At 33.9% G+C, this 10,646-nt stretch overlaps 1 long non-coding RNA gene across 1 annotated transcript in view; it reads right to left on the bottom strand.

The window, feature by feature from the left end:
- Window positions 1-10,646, bottom strand: part of LOC128249259 (uncharacterized) — a 216,754-nt gene that overhangs the window by 53,837 nt on the left and 152,271 nt on the right. The gene's annotated exons all lie outside the window — the stretch shown is intronic.

Here is a 10,646-nt window from a genome sequence, read left to right on the forward strand (position 1 = left end):
ATATATATATATATATATATATATATAGATATAGATATATATACACACACACACAGCTATTCGTATTCAAATGTACTGAAATATGTGTGTGTGTATATACAAGTGTTGCTTTATATCTTACTGTTTATGTGTGCAAGTATTATTTATGGGCATGCTTATATGTAATTGTATGTGTGTGCATCCGAAACAGCTTACTGTCAGCAATAATATGTTTCCTTTTTGCCGAGATCGGCGGCGGCATTTTTTCAAAGGACTTATTGAAAATATATTCAACTGAACTGATTCTTATTAGATTAAAAAGCAAATGGCTGTGTTATTGGTCACGTTTTATGGTGGAATACAGGATGTCCCAGACCCAAATATACTTGTGGATGCTTCAAGGAGAAAAGGAAATGAAAAACAGCTAACATACAATATAGAAATAAAAGAAATTTATTTTAGTAGAATGCACATATACACTTAACACACATCGTATATAATTACAATGCATACAAACATTTATACATTTATACACAAGCAGATTCACACACACACACACACACACACACACACATATATATATATATATGAGAGAGAGAGAGAGAGATATAAAGAAAGATTGATAAATCGATAGATGTATGTATACACACACACACACACACACGGACACACCTATAATTACATATAGCCATACACTCACAAACATACCCTTACACGCAAAGATGTATCTAGAATGGAAACTCATCAAAGGCATCTGTATCTGCAACAAGGTATCGTCCAACGGTGTAACAGCCAGTTTATAAGGAAGTGAAAATAATTTATGATTTCTGTGAAGCTCGGAGGCATAACTGTCCCATTAAAAACAGAAACGTAATACGAAATAATACATATAAATATAAAAAGCAACAAATTTATTCTTAATGTTTAAATAAATAAACATCTAAACAACGTCAGAAAGATCATCATCATCGTCATCGTTGCCGTCGCCTTCGCCTTGTATACAAAAACAGTTTGTAGTGAAATATACGAAGTAAATATCAAACAATCAGATAAATCTGTAGATTTCAGCAGAAATATAATTTAGTTTAGTTAATATTTCTAGCTGGAAGTAATTATATTGAATAAAATTTATTATTGAAAGTTAGGTGCAATTCTACAACCAAAACAACAACAAGCTATGATATTCTTCCTCGGAAGAGGTACAATTGCACGAAACATTATAGTTTTCATTCTCAAAACGAACAAATAAATCTCAATTTTATATATTTTCTCTATGGTAATGATGATGATGATGATGATGATGATGATAGCCCTGGTGACAACAGGATCAATGTGAAGGAGGAAGAAAAAATAATCAACTATGTCGATTTAAAGTTGAAAATAAGAAGGTTGGGGTCATTGAAGAGAGTAAACGTGATACCAATAGTAATTGGTGCACTTGGAAGTATCAGCACTCAACTACCAACATGGCTGAAAAAGATTGGTGCAAGTGTGAAGGTAGAACACCTACAAAAATCAGCATTGATTGGAACTGCAAGAATTCTTAACAGGGTTCTTGAAGCATGACCAGTAAACAAGTGTCACCTTCGTCTGCTGGCTGTGGACAGCTGACACTTTCCACCATACCCAGCAAAATAAACTGTGAGTTGACAGTATAAATATGTTAGCATGTGTAGATGTAAGTTTATGCAGAATGTTAGTGTTATTGTGTGTGTGTGTGTGTGTGTGTGTGTGTGTTTATGAATATAAAAGTAGTGAGAGCACTGAAAGAGAGTAAGATTAAATATAGATGTATACCTTAAATACTGCGGGCATTATCTGCAAACTCAAGAAAAACAAACAAAAAAGATAAAAATCCCAAAGAAATCTTACTTAAGAAACATGAAGAGTTTTAGAAGATAAAGCGATAAACGTACTCTGGATATTTCTAATCCTCCGTCCTAACTGTGATGTAGTTAAAGCATAGCTATGACACATAGACGAAGGAAGAGGCTTAAGGCAAGCAGCAATTGATAACAATATAAAGTCTTGTTTATAAGAATATTTAGAAACGAGCAAAAGACAGACAGAAGGTAAAATTAAAAACAAAAATTATAAAGTCCAAGCTTAAGATAATTAGTTGCGTAAATATTTACATAATGTAATGAGCAAAACAATTCCATTATTCCACAATACTCTTATCAAATTCACCGATTTATTTCAGTGTCGTCTATCGTGTCATTGTCCGTTACTCTCAAATATTTTCAGTGTGCTGTTAGATCTAATTTGTAATTTCATTGTCTAAATCTAAATTATTGACTAAGTTTTATTTAATTAACTTTTCTTATTGAGTAGATTTAGCGCATTTATTTAATTATAGCCATCTTGATAAGAGAGTAGAATTTATGAACAACGTTTTTAGTCAGTTTTCCGGTTGGCTATTGTCCCTTTTACATGCGTGCAGAAGAGTTGTTTAATAATGTCTCCTTATCATATGTAACCATTGGTAGTTTGATGCAACAGAATTGTAGCAAGGCAGTAGTGTCGATAAGGAATCTGCCTAAAAAATGTCTTTTCAGATAACGGTATGTCTTTTTTTTAATATTATTTTCTCCTTAACTTGCGCAGCTATTGATGTTTCCCGTTTTGACACGGCTTGTTTGATATATTGCCTTTAGTATAGGTAGTTATTTATGTACAACGTCTTCAATACGCTAGAGCCCGGCATGCTACTGCCGTAGGCGTTTTTTAAGCAATTCATGTGATGTTTAGATGCTTAGACAATTTTTCCTGACTTTAATAATTGCTGCGTTTAGTAATATCTCTACTTTATATAACCGTAGCCTTTTCTGTTCTTTCATAAGATATTATTATCTTCCATATAAACAGCCAGCCTGATGGGAAGTAAAGATGTTGGGTTTGGCAAAATGGTTATCAGTCTGTAGGTTTTTCTGCTCTTTATTGATTTCGCTTCTCTGAATTAATACTGCGTACCCGGATAGTAAAAATAAAAAGACATCTGTTGATATTGGTCATATTAGTCATTCATGGAATAGTGTTGCAATAAGTTCATGTAAACTGGTTAAGATTTTTATTTAGTTAGAATTTTGAGAGTTTATCAGTTACGTTAGAATTGCATTTACTAACGATCTTTGAAAGAATGTTTAAATTACCTACTAGTTATTCACAGTCATGTTCGCACTGTTATTGTCTTTTCCTTTACCACTATTTTCGCAATCTTTATTTTATGTTATTTCATTTCCTTATATTCTCACAATATGGCTGGATTTATATGTAATTTAGTTGTGACTTCTATTACGATGTTGTTTGTTTTATTATTGATATCATGGTAGAATTGCTTTGTATTGGATCTTAATACCTGATTCTGATATAAGAACTCTTCTTGTTTCTCAGTAATATCCAGCATTTCTTGGCTACAATCAATTGTTTTATCTCTCCCTTACACACAGTTTCTCATTCGTTGCCTTAAGTATCTTCCATTCGTTTCCCTTTATTTCCCATACTAGTTTCTTCCCTTTTTATTCGATTCTATAAAATATGCTTTTCTCCTTTTTCTTGATCTACTCTATTTGGCCTTCTTTCCACTGGCTGACATTGAATGACTCAATTAGGGTCGAATGCAGTTACTCACGACACTGTCATGAATACCGAGCAAATTAGATTATTTAGCGTTTCGGGTTGCTCCCGTGTAAACAATTATTTGGAGGCCCGGATTGTATTTGGCTATAATTTCCTGCTGGTTTTCGTTTATTCCTAGCTTCTCTGGTTAAAAGTTCATTGATTTGGTTACATACTTATTCTTTTATATTTCTTTTCCTTTAGAGTAACTTCATTTTGGAATGTGGCCAGGCTTGTGTACCACCTTCAAGTGGTTTTATTCAGCTATTCCAGGCTCATTACCTATTTGTAATTCTTGTATTGATATATAGTTTACCAAATATATAAGATATATAAACATTACGGATCCACATGATCTGCTATAAATAGCAGTCAAATCCTGTCTCACACCGTGTCTTCTTAAAATCAAACACGTACATTACAAGTGCAATCTGTGAGTGGAACAGTAAAAATATGCAAGACTTTTCTCAAGTTCCAAATGTGAATTTGTCTGTCTTAACTAAATCTCGAAGATGGAGCCTTGTATCTTTGTTGAAACCCAATTCCTTCTTCAGTAGCAGATTTATAATAAAAAAAAAAAAAGATGAGACATACACACACACACATATATGCATACATACATGCATACACACATACATATATCTTTAGAAGTAATGTAATATATGAAATCAGCAATCCTTGGGATTAAAACTGTAAGCTCCTCTACGTAGTAATCAATTACAAATTCGTGTAATGTGTAAAGTGTCCATGTAACAGAAAAATGAGAAAATATAAAGTATTAATTCAGCAGTGAAGATAGATTACATGAGGTTAAATATATCTATGTTCACCTCTCACGTGTCCTGACTTTATGCTACATAAGTAGGCTTGCTGATTCAAACAGAAAAATAGAACTAAAAACCACGAGTATGCATATATGTTGATTATTAATTATCAGAAGGGCAGAGTGACTCAGGAACTGATAGTTTCGTCTATTTACACTTATTCAGTATGTATGCGAATAGGTGTGTGTTTGCTTGTGTATGTATGTGTGTGTACATATATAAATGCTAGGTAACGACCAGGTACTGAGTATATGAGAACATCTTGCACTCGTTTCTACTTACGTTTTAAAATGTACAACCAACCTGTCATAAGCATTCCCCATAAAGTAGATATACATGGAGAATCCACCCCACCCCAGGGACGGCTGATAATTTAACAAAGAAAGCAATTTCACAAATTCCCAGGGAAACACAATGACTTCCGTATCTATAGAAATCTGTATGTGCTCTGACAATTGAAGTAATAATGCATTGGTGGATCTGTCTCATAAACGGCCACAACAAATGATCAAACGTCTGTTTGTGCGCTTGTAAATATTTCAAGCATTCATTTGTGTTGGAATAAAAAGAGGAGGTAAAAATTGCTAGCACATCAAATTATATAATAAAGTACACTTGCACAACAAAAGTGAGCCCTCTCTCAAAGTATGAACTAATTAATACAAGCAAAAACCAAGAAGCAAGACTGTCTGTGACAACAATTTTTACAGAATATATATACATGATTATCCTCTCCCATATACATGTAAAATACATACATCCATATATTATAGATATCATAGGACAGCCGTTAAAAAGTCAAAGTGCTGAGTGCTTGTCTGACGTGGCAGCTTGAGAAATCAATTCGGTCAAATAACTATAAATTCCACAGACAAAACATTTATGGGTCGGTTTAACCAACTAAATGTTTAAAAGTGGTGCCCCGACATGATTGCAGCTCCAGTACCTGAAAATAATGTTTGAATAAAATTCTTTTATTCGACACATTGTCCTCTGAATTCTAATCCTTTGAAGCTTGGCTTTGTAATTTATCCTTCCAGGATCGATAAGATAAAGTTCCCATCATGTTATGCGGGTTGATATAATATAAAGTACCCGTCTCACAAGATCTGATATAAAATAAATATTATCAATATTATTACTTTTTGGCCAGCTGGCAGAATCGTCAGCACACCGAATAACATGCTTAGTGGTATTTCGTCGGTTTTAACGTTCTGAGTTCAAATTATGCCGAAGTCGACTTTAACTTTCAACCTTTTGGGGGGTCAATAAAATAAGTACCAATTGAGCACTGGGTTCGATGTACTCGACTTAAGCCCTCCTCTGAAATTGCTGGCCTTGTGCCAAAATTTGAATCAAATATTATTACTTTTGTCATAACTGCGAGCTGGCAGAATGGTTAGCACGTTGGGCAAAATGTTGGGCAGCATTTTGTCAGTCTTACATTCAGAGTTCAAATTCTGCTGAGGTTGACAAAATAAGTACCAGCTGATCACTGGTAATCGACTTACCCACTCCCTGGAAATTGCTGGCTTTGTGCCAATGTTTGAAATCAATATTATAAGTTTTACGTTTGTATTTCTTGTTTCCCATAAATAAACTACAGCCATAAATAACACTTTTTAAAACAATTATGACACATTAACAATAATAACAACAATAATAAATTATAAATTACTGATAACCATAGGAAGTGAGAGAAACTCTTTAGTGGTTATATTTTTTATTTTTATTTTACCTTCTCCGTGAACATAAATTGAAATATTGTCAACTTATAAATCTTCCATTTCCGCCATTGACAGATATTACCGTTTGAGATGGATTATCACAGCTTAAAGATAATATTCTCTTTAGAATTGACTTAACGGGATTAGCAAACCCCTGCCGCCCCCAACTGAATTCAAAGACTATTTTCCCTCAAACATGCAAAAAGTCACATTAATAATAATAAATAAATAACCAGATAAATAAATAAAATAAAGTAAAAGCAAATGTAACGAAAGTGAAAGCGGCACAAAAATAATCTTTGCGATAATTTGTGTTGTTCTGCAGCAAAACGTTAAAATTATTTCAAATGTAAAATCTTAGATCATAAATAACGAGTGTTTGTCAGAACGAGGCTCTTTTTTTTTTCCTTCTGTGTTGCTAACAAATAATTCTACTCATGAAAGACATCTGCATTTCTAAAGCTATCATATTTTTTTGTTGTTATATTATCAAGTAACAAAAGGGAAGCAACATCGAAATATTATGTTTGGTAGAAATACACATTATTGGATGTATTAACACCTTGTTTTTGTAATTATTTAGCCTCAGGTCTACTCTGGTTGAGGAAATCCATAATCAAAACTGCTTCAAACATGACCATTTCGCTGATTGCCTTTGTCAACTCCAGACTATCTTATACGATGTGATCATTGCTCAGGTAACAGATTTTGAGGTTTTTGAAAGATTCGGCTCTCAGTTATTGGCAGTCTACTGTTCATGCTTACCTGATTTTTCTTGTTGGGGGGTGGTTTGTGATGTTGGGGGTAGCGATGCTTACTTCCATAAACAAATTCTGATATCTTTGAAAATGGCATCACTATCCCACCACTAAATTTGCCCACCTTTGAAGTAAGCATAAGCATTTGTAAAGATTTTAACGGTATTGTGCTAGAGTAAATTTATCAGAGAAGCAGGTCACTGTTCTTGGACATTCTGTTCATAGTGCAAGGGCAATTGGCTCAGTCAGCTCATACTCTGGCACATGGTTCTCAAAATGTTTTTATTTTTACCTCGATTGCCTCTACTATGGATCTCTTCAATTCCAACGAAGGAGCCTTGCATCTAGGTTAGAAACCGAATCTTTCTCTATTGGTAAGAAATCTTGAAATAAAACTGAGTAATTACACACACGTACATGCGTGCTTGCATACATACACAGACACATATGTGTGTGTGTGTGTAAGCAGAAATAGTAATGTTAAAATATATAAGAAGTCGATCTGGAGAATAATGATTGTAAAGTATGAGACATACGATCTGAATAACATAGAGACTAACGATGAAGTGAGGACAGACAGGTTATTCCGATGGCCAGAATGGAGATGATATGCTGCTTGCTAATTCAGAAGAACAGAGGTCATTGTAATTGCAGTTTTGAGGCGTCACTTGAGTGAGATTGCTAGTAGTAACGTAGGTTATGTAACTTCTAAAGACTCGTTTGGCTAGAGTTAAGTGTTGTAGGGTAAAAACCAGTTTCATATACGCACGAAATAAGAAGATATGTTGAGATGTCAATAATAATCTCAAGAAACGAATGACTTAGACAAATCAAATAAAAATTGATACAAACGCTAAGAGAAAGAAATAGAAACAGCAACGAACACGAACTAGATATACGCGAGAGTCTGATAAGACATTTACTGTAACAGTTTACCCTACGATTTGTTTAACACAATAATTTTTCCCCCCTTTACGCCGTTGCATTTTGTGTTTTCGTTTTTCTTTCTCCCTTTTACTATAGCACCAGTTTATATATTCTCTATTTATTAGCCCCACAAATATAGAGAGAACATGATTGCCTTTTTATGTTCTGTTGCTATTTGTAAAAGATTTATATTCGAATTCTTTGTGGCATTTATATAGATATGCTTCTACAGATTTTATAGTTTTCTGCTTATACCGAAACCTTTTTTTCCTTTGCTTTCTTTTGCTCCAAGTTATGTCAAATATAACTGTTCTGCATCTAAATGCTGCCAATATTCTTTCTGATATTTCTCTTTTTATAATATTGCTCTAGCTTTAAAGATATAGCTTACATTAATGATAAACTTAGTATATTAATGTTTTGCTGTAGTTTATTAATTCTACACTAACCGTACTGATAATGACTTCTGTTTTGTTGTCTTGCATTCATTTCACTCTTCAGTGTTTCTTTCTAATCTTCTGCTGTTCATTCCTTTCTCCTCTCAACTTGTCTTAGTGATATAACGCAAATGAGAATCCTTCAGTAACACCACCACTGCTACTACTACTAGAACCAGCACCACTCCACCTCCTGCTGCTGCTGCTGCTGCTGCTGCTACTACTACTGCTACTACTTCACCCTTCCTCTCATTGTCATGTTCTCTTCCCATCACTCCTCATTCTCTCCATCTTCCATTTTTGCATTCCCTTTTCTCCTTCATGTCCCCTTCCGATTATTCCTCCATCTCATCTTCTTCTTCTCCTCCTCCCCCTTCTTTCCTTCCTCATCCTCGCCCTCATCTATTTTCTTTTTGCTTGACATCTGACTGAGTAGAATGCCGGAATATATACTCCATATTCGCGATACGCTGTCAGTATGAGATTTCGCATAACACCAAGGTAGAATTCAGCTTCCAATCTTGCATGGCAGAACTATGGTACCATTGAAGAACTCAGGTAGATTTAATGCACTTATCAGTATTTAAATATTTAAGAGAGCCACAAAATTTTTATTCCTTACGTTTGTTTCAGGGATCTTCTTCCTGTGAAATTTATCTAATAATGTCGATGGTTGAGCAGTCATTACCTATTTATGTTCCTGTGGGTAGCCAGCTTGTCATATGTCTTGATATGTTTCAAATTAGATTTCGTTAGATATCTAGAAACCAGAAAGAAAAGGACGAACTGGATTGACCCGCCAGATTGCTGTTAATAATGCACAATGTGTCACATTCATGGCGCTGTGCTGATAAAATTTTATATGTCAGGAAAATAGGGAAGCAAAGAGTTGATTAATCAACCGCAAGTTGTGTGTGATAGAAGCTATATGTGAGCCAATGTTGGAAACATGGAAGTAGAAAATTATAAAAAACGAAATAGAAAGTTGTAGGTTCAGGTGGCAAAACAAATTGTTCGCACAGATTTTATGTCAAGCAACCAAAAGAACAAAATAGGATAAATAAGACTGGCTGAAGAATAGAAGAGAAAAGAGAGGAATTAAATTACCTGGATAAATTGGCACCATACAGTATATATAACTTATTCAGTATAGGAGACCATATACATGGTTAGAATAAAATTTAAAGTTTATGTAGATAATAAATTGTAGCACCACCAACCAGAAGGGGTAATTGAAACGAGCTGGAGTAAGATGCTATGTGATTCATTCGAGTAAAGATCTAGGAAATCAGGGGTGCAGAGAATTCATGTTTAAATCGTTTCCTGCAAGTCATAAATTCATTGAAACTGCACGAAGATGGAAGTTATCAAGGTAAGCTGACATGTTAATATACAAACACTGCCGTGCCAAAGACAATTTTCAAAAGTCGACTGCGGCGGAATTTGAGCTTAAAATATGAAGACGGACGAAATGTCACTAAGCATTTTGCTTGGCGTGCTAACAATTCTGCCAGCGTGCGGCAAGGATAATGATGGGAGGAGGAGGAGGAGATAGAGAAAAGTAGAGGAGGGGGAGGAGGGGAAGCAGAATGAGTAAGAGGAAAACTGAAGGAGGGCGACAAGAAAAACTAGCTATAAAGCAAACGATTGAAGAAATAAAGAAGGAAACTGGAAAATGCTAGTTCTATCGGTGCTACAAAATGGCCGTCGGTAAAATATGGCAAACTATTTGTAAAATATTCATTCATTTCTGTGGATTTTTCAAATTTTATAAATTTAATTTAATGTATATATTAAATGTTTAGCCTTAATGAACCACGAGGTTTAACAATATTAATTAAGGAGCTGGGAAAGAAAGAACAACAGCAACAAAGTCAGAAATAATTAACGATATGCAAAATAACAAATAAAAAAATATATATTGAAGAAAAAACACAAAAACAGACATGTGTATGTATGCGTGTGCATCAGTGCATGCGCATATATATAAATACTTACATAGACGTGTATGTGTGTGCTCGTGTGTGTGTGTGTATGATCCAAAAAACAAAGTGAGATCATTAAAGAAAATAAGTACATGATCATGATGATGATAAGAATGATAATAATGATAATAGTCATAATAATAGAAGGACGGGGTAGAGGAAGCGAAGAAGAAGAAAATAACATTAATAATGATAATACATGTATATACATATATACATAAACTGCTGGGAAGTTTGCGTTTCTGCGTAACTTTATGAATGTGTATTACATATACATCTATGTACATATATTTATATGTATGTGCATAAATATATGTTCATATGTATGTGTGTGTGTATATATATATATATATATATATATATATATATATATATATATATATATATATAT

The sequence above is a fragment of the Octopus bimaculoides genome, chromosome 13 (assembly GCF_001194135.2).
Source record: "Octopus bimaculoides isolate UCB-OBI-ISO-001 chromosome 13, ASM119413v2, whole genome shotgun sequence".
NCBI classification, from domain to species: domain Eukaryota; kingdom Metazoa; phylum Mollusca; class Cephalopoda; order Octopoda; family Octopodidae; genus Octopus; species Octopus bimaculoides.